The 10651-nt window shown below is 43.8% G+C and overlaps 1 protein-coding gene across 12 annotated transcripts in view; it reads right to left on the reverse strand.

Moving 5' to 3' along the window:
- NDEL1 (nudE neurodevelopment protein 1 like 1) overlaps nucleotides 1–5401 on the reverse strand; it is an 80535-nt gene extending 75134 nt beyond the window's left edge. For 5 of the 12 annotated variants that reach the window (XM_047089755.1, XM_047089754.1, XM_047089753.1 and 2 more), the window contains exon 1: nucleotides 1150–1279. The gene's annotated coding sequence lies outside the window, so the exon portion shown is untranslated. Of the gene's footprint in view, nucleotides 1–1149; nucleotides 1363–5328 lie in introns of those variants that run through there. The other 7 variants (XM_047089745.1, XM_047089744.1, XM_047089746.1 and 4 more) reach the window with 6 other exon arrangements.
- Nucleotides 5402–10651: the final 5250 nt, after the last annotated feature.

Consider the following 10651-nt stretch of genomic DNA (forward strand, 5'->3'; position numbering starts at 1 on the left):
GGATCAAGCCCTGCATCGGGCCCCACGCTGAGCATGGAACCTGCTTAGGATTCCCTCTCTCTCTCCCCCACTCAACGCGCACTCTCTCTCTAAAATAAAATAAAATAAAATAAAATAAAATAAAATAAAATAAAATAAAATAAAATTCCTCCCAAAATAAAATAAAAATATATCCACACAATGGAGTATCATGTTACCACTAACGATGACGTCATAGAACAACGTATCATAATATGAGGACAAATCAGGATTAGTAAGTCAAAAGCATGACTACAAATTAAGATGACTCTGTTTTTATTTTTGTAAGTACATGGCTATAGAAAAATTGATTTATATTTTCTTTTTTGTGCATACCTGTATTTTCCAAATTTTCTACAGCAAATACAGATTACTTTCTTAATCGAAGGAAGGGAAAAATATCATTAAAAATTAGAATAACAATGAGATATAACTTTCTGCTAATCAGATTAGAAAACTGTAAAAGAAATGATAATGTGGGAGCCCGGGTGGCTCAGTCTGTTAAGCATCCAACTTCGGCTCGGGTCATGATCTCATAGTTTGTGGGTTCGAGCCCCGTGTCAGGTTCTGTGCTGACAGCTCGGAGCCTGGAGCCTGCTTCGGATTCTGTGTCTCCCTCTCTCTCTGCCCCTCCCCAACTTGTACTCGCTCACTCTCTCAAAAATAAAATAAACTTTAAAAAAATGTTTAAAAAAATAATAATAAGACAAAATAAATGATAATACTCAGTGCTGCTAATAGTATGAGAAAGCCAGGGTGCTTGAGTGGCTCAGTCAGTTGAGTGTCTAGCTCTTGATTTCAGCTCAGGTCATGATCCCAGTGTCGTGGGATCAAGCCCCACATGGGGCTAATATTCTTTCTCTCTGTCTCCCTCTTCCCCTCACCCCCACTCATGTGTGCTGTCTCTCAAATTAAAAAAAAAAAAGTATGAGAAAGCCAATGCTCTTGTACAACACTGGTCAGAGTGCAAATATAACTATCACAGTTACCAGGATGGACTGAATACTTGTATCTTTACTTCCTCTTGAAACACCACAACAAAGACAGGACAAGAATCCTAAAAGGCAGAAATCCACCAGGACAGCAGGACAGTGCACAGAAGAGGAGACAACGGTGGACACAAGATGTTACCAGAATCTGGGGAGATGGAAGGGTGAATGGTAGCTGTTGGAGTGGATCAGAGAAGTCTGGAAACTGAATGCCAACCAGAAGCAAGCAGTGTTGTGCCTCTGTCCTACCGACAGGCTCAAGAATTGGAGGTGACAGCTTATGTCAGAAGGTGGTGTGGGGTGGGGCTAAAAACAGGAAGATCTGTTGAAAGTACAGAGTGTTTACAAAACACTCAGAGGCTGATTTCACAGCCCAGGCAATTGATAAGCCAAGGTATTTATCTTTCCCACCCTAGCAGAAGGAGGACATTTATTCTCTGGAGAAACTAAACCAGAGAAGCTCCAGACCAGAGGGCAAGGCTTAGTCACCATACCACAAAGAGAAGGGAGATAGAGGGAGGGCAGATCCTTCAAAGGCTGCATATTGAATGATGAGATCCCAGCTTCCTTCCCCTGACAGCCCCCCAAGAATGCCTACATCCTAGCTTGTATCCTCCAGGCAGGAGATCAGAGACTCTCTCTCAACAGAACCCAACTGGCTCCAGAAAGGTCTCCCAACCACAGCACCTGGTCTGCCCACCAGATTGCCTCAGGGAGAGGCCCAACAGCCAACAGGATCCTCCACCCAATCCCTCCCCCCACACCCACACGGAGCCTCCAATCAGCTTCTAGTTCCTTGATCATAAAAATGAACATTTAGCAAGGAACCCACAAACATTTGAAAAAGCCTCCAATATAAAAGATAGAACAAAATCACACAAAGGAAACAGGAGTAGTAGATACAATGGAGGGAGCAGAGATAAAACAGAAAAAGAAAATTTATCCTTACCTTTAATGTTTATTTATTTTTGAGAGAGGGAGAGAGAGAGAGGCAGAGAGAGAGAGAGGGAGAGACAGAATCCAAAGCAGGTTCCAGGCTCTGAGCTGTCCGCACAGAGCCCAATGTGGGGCTTGAACCCACCAACTGTGAGATCATGACCTGAGCCAAAGTTGGATGCTTAACTGACGGAGACACCCCAGAACCCCAAAAAAGAAAGACTTTAATATCTTCAGAGAAATAAAGATATCATCACATCCATAAAACAAGAACGTGGTGCTACAAAAAAGGAGCAAGACAAGAACCTTTTTTTTTTTAAATGAGGGTTGAAATTAAAATATGCAGTTTAAAAAAAGATGGCAACAGAGATGATCTGATGTGTCTGTTCCTAATGAGAAAATGTAAAAGCCCTGTTGGAGGGGAATCAGTGATACATATGTAAAAACTAAGAAAACAAAAAACCGAAGCAACCGTCAACTCCAGGGGGGAGAAATTAAACAAAAGGAAGGAAATAGTAACAATAAACTAGATAGCTCTGAGAACAATACTTACATAGTTATGGCATAACATACTTCTATAATGTAAACTGAACGCTGATTTAACCAAAATTTGTGATATAACCATACCAGGAAGATGTGGGAGCAATGATATAGATAGGGTGATGTATCCTTACCTTTCGTAATAAATAAATAAATAATGACTACAGTAGAAAAAAAGAACAGCCATACAACCACTTTAGAAACAACAAAAATAATTGCTAGTGTTTATGTCTGGTAGGGAGAACTTGGAAGTGGGAAGATGACACAGGGAAACGCTATTTTTTTTTTATTGTGCGGCTTTAATAAAAAATTTTTAAATAAATAAAAAGTATGACATTTATTAGAGGAATTTGGATGAATGAATTAAGACTATAAATATATGCATAACCTTTCATCCAGCAGTCAATTTGTAAGAATTTATACTAAGGAGGGGCTCCTGGGTGGCTCAGTCGGTTGAGCGTCCGACTTCAGCTCAGGTCATGATCTCACAGTCTGTGAGTTTGAGCCCTGCATCGGGCTCTGTGCTGACAGCTCAGAGCCTGGAGCCTGCTTCAGATTCTGTGTCTCCCTCTCTCTCTGCCCCTCCCTGCTCATGCTCTGTTTCTCTCTGTCTCAAAAATAAATAAAAACATTTTAAAAAAATAAAAAAAAAAAGACTTTATACTAAGGAAATAATAGGGCTAATATGCAAAGGTGTATGTTCAATGGTGGTTACTGGAGAATTATTTCTTATTATACCAATAAATAGGAAATAGCCTAAACATCCATTGGTAGAGACTGAGTTAATAAATTATGGTATGTCCACACACTGGAATACTACACAGCTGTTAAGAAAGACAAGCTAGAGGGGCGCCCAGGTGGCTCAGGTGGTTAAGTGTCTGACTCCTGATTTCGGCTCAGGTCATGGGTTCCTGGGATAGAGCCATGCATCAGTCTCTGTGCTGACAGCACAGAACCTACTTGGGATTCTCTCTCTCCCTCATTATCTGCCCCTCCCCACATACACACTCTGTCTTACTCGTTCAAAATAATAAAATAAAATAAATAAATAAATAAGTAAATAAATAAATAAATAAATAAATAATAAATTAAAAAATAAAAAAATTAAATAAACATTAAAAAAAGACAGACAAGATAGATATTTATAAACTAACATGAGGGGTACCTGGGTGGCTCAGTCGGTTGAGCATCCGAATTTGGCTCAAGTCATGATCTCGTGGTTTCATGGGTTCGAGCCCAGCATCAGGCTCTGTGCTGACAGCTCAGAGCCTGGAGCCTGTTTCAGATTCTGTGTCTCCCAACCCCTCTCTGCCCCTCCCTGACTCTAGTGCTCTGTCTCCCTCTGTCTTTCAAAACTAAATAAATGTTAAAAAAAAATTTTTTTTTAAACTAACATGAGATGATATTCAAGTGATATTATTAAAGGAGAAAAGGCTAAACGAGGTTAAAGGTTAAAGGATATTATTAAAGGAGAAAAGTAAGTAGAGTTGGACATAAGAAATATTTATTGTAGAAGTCTAGTTAATTTCCAGAATATAGAATATAAGAACTCCTATAACTCAACAACAACAACAACAACAACTCAATTGAGAACTGTGTGAAGGGGGTGCCTGGGTGGCTCAGTTGGTTGAGTGTCCGACTTCAGCTCAGGTCATGGGTTTGTGGGTTTGAGCCCCTGCATCAGGCTCTGTACTCACAGCTCACAGCCTGAAGCCAGCTTTGGATTCTTTGTCTCCCTCTCTCTCTGCCCCTCCCCTGCTTGCATTCTCTTTCTCGCAAGAATAAACATTAAAATTGTTTTTTAATTTTTTTTAGTCTAGAAATCTGTACGCCAAAAATGTCCATAGTCATCTTTGGGGATGGAATCATGCAAAAACTTTCACTTTCTCTGTATTGTTGGGGTTTATAGCAACTATCATACCAGTTTAAAAAAAAAAAAAAAAGGTCTAGTTCCATTTAGAAAATGAAATAAAAGTAGGGGCATCTGGGTGGTTCAGTCGGTAAAGTGTCTGACTTGTGATTTCTGCTCAGGTCATGATCCCATGATTCGTGGGTTTGAGCCCCAAGTCAGGCTCTGTGCTGTGCTGACAACATGTAGCCTGCTTTGGATTCTCTCTCTCTCTCTCTCTCTCTCTCTCTCTCTCTCTCTCTCTCTCTCTCACTTTCCCCTGCTTGCACTCTCTTTCATAATAAATAAACTTTAAAATTAAAAAAAAAAAAAGAACTAAAAGTAACCTCAAGTCCTGAAGGATATCATCTTACAGTTTACAAAACACTTTCATCATCATCGTCCTACTTCAGCATCACAGAAATCCCACAAAATAGAGACACCGTGTCACTCCGTAGACGAGAAAACAGGCTCATGGGCTCGGAGAAATCTACCCATGAGTGAGACAAGGAGCCAGGATTTGTGGCAATCTCCTAACTTGGTCAGCTCAGTGTGATTTTTTAAGTATCACAGGGACGGTGTCTCAGTCAGTCCCAGATAAACCTGTCTGAACCCCGGAAACTCTCTCTGCACCCCAGGAAAAAGCTACCCGGGCAGCCCAGGAAATAGAAAACAAATCAAGGGATCTTGGGGAGACGTGGACAGGCAGCGTGGTTTCAGGAAGCCACCCAAGCAAAACTCTCGCGTCACAGCCAGAGAAATAACCAGCTTCACATACTGACCTCAGCCTTTGACAGCTCCCCCCAACCCCAACCATGGACGAAGAGGGTCCGCAGACCATCAGGACCCCTCGGCCCTGGTGTCTCTCGGGTCCACCCTCGCCTGGCCCAGTACTTCTCCGATCACACTCTCCCACCCCGCCTCGTGCGCCCTACCCTCCCAGTAGCAGGACGGTACCTGGTCCTGTGTCCCAGGGCTCACCGATCAGACCAAGAGCAGCACGCTGGGGGGGGCAGGCTGGACCCGCTGAAACAAAGCGGAAGTCAACAGGAAGCGTGGGAATCACCTTTTGACAGAAGCACACGGGCACAGGAAGTGGGTTGTGGCCTGAAAGCTGGGGCCTGGCATCTGGAAGAGAGGCAACCCTTCCACCTTCCCTGGCCTCTGAGGAAGGGAAGAGAGAGATCAAGCCTCGCTTACCTCCTCGGCCACACTTTTTCACGGCTCCCCATTTTCACTACACACGCATGCACGCCCCCGTCCCCGTGTTTGGACGGGACCGGAAGGGCAGGGGAAAGGCTGTCACTCACTAAGGACGGGAGACGCACAGAACACGGGAGAGGGTGAAGTCAGACTTGGGGGTCCGAGTCTCACTTTCCCCATCTACAAAATGGGGGTGATTCCAGGGCTGGCCTCACAGGTCATGTGTGCAGCGGGCTTCACGTATGTCCCCTGGAGTCCCTTCAGTGGGTGCTGGTGTCCTTCCTCCTCTCTGCCTCTCCAGACCTGCCCCCACTCCTCAATCATGACCAGATCAGACCACCCCTGGTCTGGGGACTCACCCTGAATGCTGCCTGCAGGCCTCACATATCATTTAGTCGCACCATATGGGAGAAGCACTTTTTTTTTTTAATTGTTTATGTATTTGTTTTGAGACAGAGAGAGAGCAGGGGAGGGGCAGAGAGACAGAAAATCCCAAGCGGGCTCTGTGCTGTCAGCGCAGAGCCCAACACGGGGCTCAGTCTCCCAAACCGTGGTATCATGACCTGAGCCAAAATCAAGAATCCGATCCTCAACCGAATGAGCCACCCAGATGCCCCTCAGCATCATTTTTAAGAATCACTACTGAGGCCCTATACTGACCATTCCTTTCCCAGGGTGATGTGTGACCTCCCCGGGGTCACCCAGTGAGCGTAGAGGCTGCATGGATCTGTCTCTGTATCCCCAGGAACATTCAGCAGAACGCTAGAAGTTAATCCATAAATGTCGCGAATCTTCCAGATGCTATGGAAACACCACCGTATTTAAAGTGTGCAGGCAAACTCAGGAGCCTGGGCTGAGGACCCCACACCAGTGGGCAGGAGGCTGTGGCAAAGCCCTACAGGAGGGCAGGACCAGGGTAAGCCTTGGCTCCTCTTAGCGCCTCTCTCACAACCCCCGAAAGCCCTAAAGATGTGAAATGGGGCAATAAACCAAAGCTTGATGTGCCAGGAAGTCTAGCTCCTACCCACCCTATCCATTTCCAGAAGGATCCCTGCTGAGCCCGAAGTAATGCTCAAATCCCCGTCAAAAGCAATTCTTAGGCTTGTCACCAGATCAGAAGACCAGCCCTCCTCCCAGCTTTCTGTCCTCACCTCCCAAAACTCCTTCTTTTCAGATGATGACACCTTCTTCAAGATTACTCCCTCCAATGTACCACTCCCCAGGGTGCCCACCTAGCTTATTCTTTTTTTAAAGTTTATTTATCTTTGAGAGGGAAAGAGAGACAAAGCAGGAGCAGGGGAGGGGCAGAGAGATAAGGAGACACAGAATCTGAAGAAGGCTCCAGGCTCCGAGCAAGTGTTCAGCACAGAGCCCGACGTGGGGCTCGAACCCACGAACCGTGAGATCATGACCTGAGCCAAAGTCGGTCACTTAACCAACTGAGCCACCCAGGCGCCCCTCTTCCCATTTTTTTAAGTTGCTATTTTTAAATAATCTCTCCGCCCAACGTGGGACTTGAACTTCCAACCCTGAGATCAAGAGTTGCATGCTCTTCCAGCTGAGCCAGCCAAGCACCCCTCTTCCCATTGTACAGACGAGGAAACTGAGACCCAAAGAGGCCACACAGTTTGCCTAAGGTCACACAGTAAGTGGACTCACACTCAAACTTGCGTTGCAGACATTTCAATGACATTTCATTCTAGGAGGCTGTAAACTCTGAGGACAGAGCCAAGGTTTGCTCCTCTCCCACCTCCCATGTTGCACAGAAATGAGACCTTGCAGGCAGTGTGTTCAAAACATTAAAACTACTGAACATAAGTCATCACCAGGGAGCTGGTTAGAAATGCAGGACCTCGGGTCCCGGGCCAGCCCTACTGAATCAAAACTCATGGGGTGCCTGGCTGGCTCAGTTACTACAGCATGAAACTCTTCAGGGTGTAAGTTTGAGCCCCACTTTGGGGGTAGAGATTACTTAAAAATAAAATCTTAGGGGGCGCTTGGGTGGCTCCGTTGGCTGGGCATCCGACTTCGGCTCAGGTCACGATCTCGTGGTTCGTGAGTTCGAGGCCCCCATCGGGCAGTGGGCTGACAGCTCAGAGCCTGGAGCCTGCTTCAGAGTCTGTGTCTCCCTCTCTCTCTCCCCACCCCCCCATGCTTTCTCTCTCTCTCTCTCTCTCAGAAATAAACATTTAAAAAAATAAAAATATTTTGGGATGAGCACTGGGTGTTGTATGGAAACCAATTTGACAATAAATTTCATATTTAAAAAATAATAAAATAAATTTTTTAAGAAAAAATAAATAAAAATAAAATCTTAAATTAAAAAAAAATTTGTATTTTCACAAGGGAACCAGTTAGTTGGTTTATCAAAGTTTTCAACCCACGGCGCTCTCAATTGAATTGAACAGACGGCACTATACAGCCACAGAGAAAGCAAACATATAGGGGGGAAAAAAACAACAACACCCTTACAGGGCTCTTGATCTTGGGGGATTCACCGCTGGAGGAAGCACAGAGCCAAAATGTTAGGGCTCAAGGCTCCCCCTGCCTCAGTTTCCACTTCCTAGGTGCTCAAGGCAAGATCTTGGCCCTCAAGTCTGGATGGTAACAACACATCTTTAGAGCGCCACCTGCTGGTTGTGTTTAGGTATTCATGATACGTTTCATCCCCCTCCAGAGAGCCGCAGCTCAGGTTGAGCTGTCTCCGGGATTCTCATCGTCCTTGCCAGCCTGGTTTATTTCTGCTCCTTCTCTGGCCTTCAGCATCCACCATTCACTATTTCTGTTACTGGTTCAGATAACCCGTTCTTCTATAAACGATAATGTGGTACCCCACGCTTGAGGAGTTCCTTGACCTCAATTGAGTTCAGCTCAATAGGCATTTCTTGAGCTCCTATTGGGAGAAAAGCGTATGACTTCAACCAAACATTCCTTATCTCACTAACATTAAAGCAAAGGGTCAAGCCAGGCACTTAGCGTTCCAACCAAGGCATAAAGATTTAAAATGGATCCCTACCAGGGGTGCCCAGGTGGCTCAGTTGGTTGGGTGTCCAACTTCAGCTCAGGTCATGATCTCACGGTTCATGGGTTCAAGCCCCACGTGAGGCTCTGTGCTGACAGCTCAGAGCCTGGAGCCTGCTTTGGATTCTGTGTCTCCCTCTCTCTGCTCATGCTCTGTGTGTGTGTGTGTGTGTGTGTGTGTGTGTGTGTGTGTGTGTGTGTATGTGTGTGTGTCTCAAAAATAAGTAAACATTGGGGCGCCTGGGTGGCGCAGTCGGTTAAGCGTCCGACTTCAGCCAGGTCACGATCTCGCGGTCTGTGAGTTCGAGCCCCGCGTCGGGCTCTGGGCTGATGGCTCGGAGCCTGGAGCCTGTTTCCGATTCTGTGTCTCCCTCTCTCTCTGCCCCTCCCCCGTTCATGCTCTGTCTCTCTCTGTCCCAAAAATAAATAAACGTTGAAAAAAAAAATTTTTTTTTAAAAATAATAAGTAAACATTAAAAATTAAAAAAAAAACTGATCCCTATCAGAAAGTATTTGCAACATCCACATGGACATATGTCTATTTACCTATACTTACATCCATCTAAAACAAATAAGAAAAGGGAAGCATCCAACTAGAAACCAGCAAAAGGTATAGATAAGTTCATAGCAGAAGAAATACAAATAGGCAAGGGCATTTTTAAGAAACATCTCTACTTCTATTCTTTTAAATTTGATTTTAAAAATTATTCTATTTTCCCCATTAGCTTCATAATTACACATTCTTTTACCATTCCTTTAATGGTTATCAAGAGATTATGTGGGGGAGCCTGGATGGCTCAGTTGGTTGAGCATCCAACTTCCGTTCAGGTCATGATCTCGCAGTCCATGAGTACAAGCCCCACGCCAGGCTCTGTGCTGACAGCTCAGAGCCTGGAGCCTGCTTCGGATTGTGTCTCCCTCTCTGCCCCTCCCCCACTCACACTCTGCCTCTCTCTCTCTCTCTCTCTCTCTCCTTCAAAAAATAAAATAAAATAAAATAAACATTAAAAAAAAAGAAATGACTGTTGTTTAAAAAAATGATGTGCCTCTTTGAAATATTAATCTACCATAACTTGTATGTTTACCACTCCCCAGATAGTGCAAGAATCTTACAATTGAACTCCACCTACCCCCTCCTGCCTTCTGGTTATTATTGTCAAGTATTTTAATGCTTCACATATTTTTAAACTCTTAACATATTATTTTTCTATACAGCCAATATTCACGTATATATCCAATGCAGTTACCTTTTGTCATTCATTCATTCCTTCATTCTTTGTTCCCATTGGGAACATTTTCTCTCCCTGTTTTCATTTGTAAACCTCTCTGTTCCACCTTCATTTTTGAAGAATATTTTTCTCTATATAAAATCCTAGATTGGCAGCTATTTCTTTCAGTCATTTAAAGATTATACCATGTAGCCTTTTGCTCATTTCTGAGGCACATAGGCCATGTGGCCTTGACTTCCACTGTCTCCTGGATCCCATCATTTATCTTGAAAATGAGCTCTCAGTATTGTTATCACTCCTCTACAAGTAATGTGGCTTTTTTCTCTCAGCCAACTTTTTAAAATTCTTTTTTCTTCTGTTTTCAGAAGTTTGACTACAATGTGCCTATGGGGAGATTTTTTGGTATTTATTTTGCTTGAGGGTTGTTGTTTCTTGAATCTGTGGCTTAATGTCTTGCATTAATATTATAAAATTTGTAATCAGTAACTCTTGAACTACTGCTTCTGAACCAGTCACTCACTATCCTTTACTTGAATGACTCCAGGGAAATGTATTTAGACCTCTATACCATATTTCATATTTCCTTATTTTCCAACCTTTTCCCCTACTCCATGCTTCAGACGATATATTTTCTACTGACCTATCTTTCCATATACTAATCCTCTCTTCTATTGTATCTAATCTGCTGTGAAACCCATCTATAGAGTTTTTTTATTTCAGTAATAGTATTTTGCAGTTTCAGAATTTCCACTTGGTTCTTTTTAAAAACTATTTCTAGGGGGATGGGCAAAGTGGGTGAAGGGGAGTGGGAGGTTGAGGCTTCCAGT

This window comes from Lynx rufus, unplaced genomic scaffold (genome assembly GCF_022079265.1).
Source record: "Lynx rufus isolate CCGP_SWC_20201006 ecotype Redwood Valley unplaced genomic scaffold, mLynRuf1.p SCAF_28, whole genome shotgun sequence".
Taxonomy (NCBI): domain Eukaryota; kingdom Metazoa; phylum Chordata; class Mammalia; order Carnivora; family Felidae; genus Lynx; species Lynx rufus.